Genomic DNA, 4,016 nt, shown 5'->3' on the forward strand with positions numbered 1-4,016 from the left:
CAGACCAATATCCCTGATGAACATGGATGCAAAAATTCTCACCAAAATACTAGCCAATAGGATCCAACAGTACATCAAAAGGATTATTCACCATGACCAAGTGGGATTTATCCCTGGGCTGCAAGGTTGGTTCAACATCCGTGAATCAATCAATGTGATACAATACATTAACAAAAGAAAGAACAAGAATCATATGATCCTCTCAATAGATGCAGAAAAAGCATTTGACAAAGTACAGCATCCTTTCTTGATCAAAACTCTTCAGAGTATAGGGATAGAGGGTACATACCTCAATATCATAAAAGCCATCTATGAAAAACCTACAGCGAATATCATTCTCAATGGGGAAAAACTGAGAGCTTTCCCCCTAAGGTCAGGAACGCGGCAGGGATGTCCACTATCACCACTGCTATTCAACATAGTATTGGAAGTCCTAGCCACAGCAATCAGACAACAAAAAGAAATCAAAGGCATCCAAATTGGCAAGGAAGAAGTCAAACTCTCACTCTTTGCAGATGATATGATACTTTATGTGGAAAACCCAAAAGACTCCACCCCAAAACTGCTAGAACTCATACAGGAATTCAGTAAAGTGGCAGGATATAAAATCAATGCACAGAAGTCAGTGGCATTCCTATACACCAACAACAAGACAGAAGAAAGAGAAATTAAGGAGTCGATTCCATTTACAATTGCACCCAAAACCATAAGATAACTAGGAATAAATCTAACCAAAGAGACAAAGGATCTGTACTCAGAAAACTATAAAATACTCATGAAAGAAATTGAGGAAGACACAAAGAAATGGAAAAACGTTCCGTGCTCATGGATTGGAAGAACAAATATTGTGAAGATGTCAATGCTACCTAGAGCAATCAACACATTCAATGCAATCCCCATCAAAATACCATCCACTTTTTTCAAAGAAATGGAACAAATAATCCTAAAATTTGTATGGAACCAAAAAAGACCCCGCATAGCCAGAGGAATGTTGAAAAAGAAAAGCAAAGCCGGCGGCATCACAATTCCGGACTTCCAGCTCTATTACAAAGCTGTCATCATCAAGACAGCATGGTACTGGCACAAAAACAGACACATAGATCAATGGAACAGAATAGAGAGCCCAGAAATGGACCCTCAACTCTATGGTCAACTCATCTTTGACAAAGCAGGAAAGAATGTCCAATGGAACAAAGACAGTCTCTTCAACAAATGGTGTTGGTAAAATTGGATAGCCACATGCAGAAGAATGAAACTGGACCATTTCCTTACACCACACACAAAAATAGACTCCAAATGGTTGAAAGACCTCAATGTGAGACAGGAGTCCATCAAAATCCTAAAGGAGAACACAGGCAGCAACCTCTTTGACCTCAGCCGAAGCAACTTCTTCCTAGAAACATCACCAAAGGCAAGGGAGGCAAGGGCAAAAATGAACTATTGGGACTTCATCAAGATAAAAAGCTTTTGCAAAGCAAAGGAAACAGTCAACAAAACCAAAAGACAACCGACAGAATGGGAGAAGATATTTGCAAATGACATATCAGATAAAGGGCTAGTATCCAAAATCTATAAAGAACTCATCAAACTCAACACCCAAAGAACAAAGAATCCAATCAAGAAATGGGCAGAAGACAGGAACAGACATTTTTCCAAAGAAGACATCCAAATGGCCAACAGACACATGAAAAAGTGCTCAATATCGCTCGGCATCAGGGAAATCCAAATCAAAACCTCAATGAGATACCACCTCACACCAGTCAGAATGGCTAAAATTAACAAGTCAGGAAATGACAGATGTTGGCGGGGATGCGGAGAAAGGGGAACCCTCCTACACCATTGGTGGGAATGCAAGCTGGTGCAGCCACTCTGGAAAACTGTATGGAGGTTCCTCAAAAAGTTGAAAATAGAGCTACCATATGATCCAGCAATTGCACTACTGGGTATTTACCCCAAAGATACAAAAGTAGGGATCCGAAGGGGTACGTGCACCCCGATGTTTATAGCAGCAATGTCCACAATAGCCAAACTGTGGAAAGAGCCAAGATGTCCATCGACAGATGAATGGATAAAGAAGATGTGGTATATATATACAATGGAATATTAGGCAGCCATCAAAAGGAATGAGATCTTGCCATTTGCAACGACGTGGATGGAACTGGAGGGTATTATGTTGCGTGAAATAAGTCAAACAGAGAAAGACATGTATCATATGATCTCACTGATATGAGGAATTCTTAATCGCAGGAAACAAACTGAGGGTTGCTGGAGTGGGGGGTGGGGTGGGAAGGATGGGGTGACTAGGTGATAGACACTGGGGAGGGTATGTGCTCTGGTAAGCGCTGTGAATTGTGCAAGACTGTTGAATCTCAGATCTGTACCTCTGAAACAAATAATGCAATATATGTTAAGAAAAAAAAAAAATGACGAAGAAGAAGGTAGCGGGAGGGGAAGAATGAAGCTGGGGAAATCGGAGGGGTAGACGAACCATGGGAGACGATGGACTCTGAAAAACAAACAGGGTTCTAGAGGGGAGGGGAGTGGGAGGATGGGTTAGCCTGGTGGTGGGTATTGAGGAGGGCACATTCTGCATGGAGCACTGGGTGTTATGCACAAACAATGAATCATGGAACACTTCATCTAAAACTAATGATGTATGGGGATTAACATAAGAATAAAAAAAAAAGATAAAAAATAAAAAAATAAAAAAAAATAAAGATATGTAATATAAACATTAAATTAACAACTAAAACTCTGTATCTCTTTATTGCAAATAATAAAGAGTCCTAGCTAAGAAGCCAGTGAAAACAATAAAATGGAATAAAAATTGAATAACTGTTCTAAAACAGAAAAATAAGAAAATGGGAAGAAAGAACAGATGGGACAAATGGAAAAAAAATAGTAAGACAATATAAATCCAAAGACATCAATAATCTCATTATACGTAAATGGTCTAAATAATCTAAAATGAGAGATTGTAAGATTTGATAAAACACAAGACGAAACTATGTTAACATATAAGTTAAAAAGAAAAGGATGGGAAAAAACAAACAAACAAACAAACACCATGCTAACACTAATCAAAAGAAAGCTGGGGTAGTCATATAACTATCAGACAAAATAGATTTCAGAACAAATAATATTACCAGAGCTGGAAGAGGGCATAAAATGGACAAATTCTTTAAAATACACAAACTACACAAAACTCATTCAAGAAGATATAGAGAACCTAAATAATTCTGTAGCTATTAAAGAAATTGAATTTCTAGTTAAAAACCTTCTCACAAAGAAAACACTAGGCCCATATAGCTTCATTGGAAAATTCTACCAAACATTTAAGCAAGAAATAATACCAATTCTACACAAACTCTTCCAGAAAATTGATGAGGAGGAAATACCTCCCAAATCACTCTGTGAGGACCACATTACTTATACCAAAACCAGAAAATAACATTATAGAAAAAGAAAGCCTCAAATTTATCTCATAAATATACATGAAAAACATCTTAACAAAATGTTATCAAATCAAAAACAATAATATGCAAAATGGATAATACATCATGACCAAGTGGAGTTTATCCCAGGAATAAACTCCACTCATATCTCAGCAATTTTAATTAGCAATAATAAAATTAGCAATTTTAATATCTAAAGCCAATTAATGTAATCATTGTAATAACAGCCTGAGAGGACAAAAAGATATGATCATTTCAATAAACACAGAAAAAGCATTTGAGAAATACAAAATCCAGGCTTGATAAAAAGTCTTGTAAAACTAAGAACAGAAAGGAACTTCCTCAACCTGATAAACAATATACATGAAAACCCTACAGTGATAAATTGAATGCTTTCTTCTGAACAAGAAAAGAATGTTTATCTTACCACTTCTAATCAACTTTGCACTGCTAGCTCTCATCAGTAAAATCAGGCAAAAAGAAGAAAAGGGAAAGGGGACGGAAAAGAGAGAAAAAGAAAGAAAGAAAGAAAGAAAGAAAGAAAGAAAGAAAGAAAGAAAG

Source organism: Neomonachus schauinslandi, chromosome 2 (assembly GCF_002201575.2).
Source record: "Neomonachus schauinslandi chromosome 2, ASM220157v2, whole genome shotgun sequence".
Lineage (NCBI taxonomy): Eukaryota > Metazoa > Chordata > Mammalia > Carnivora > Phocidae > Neomonachus > Neomonachus schauinslandi.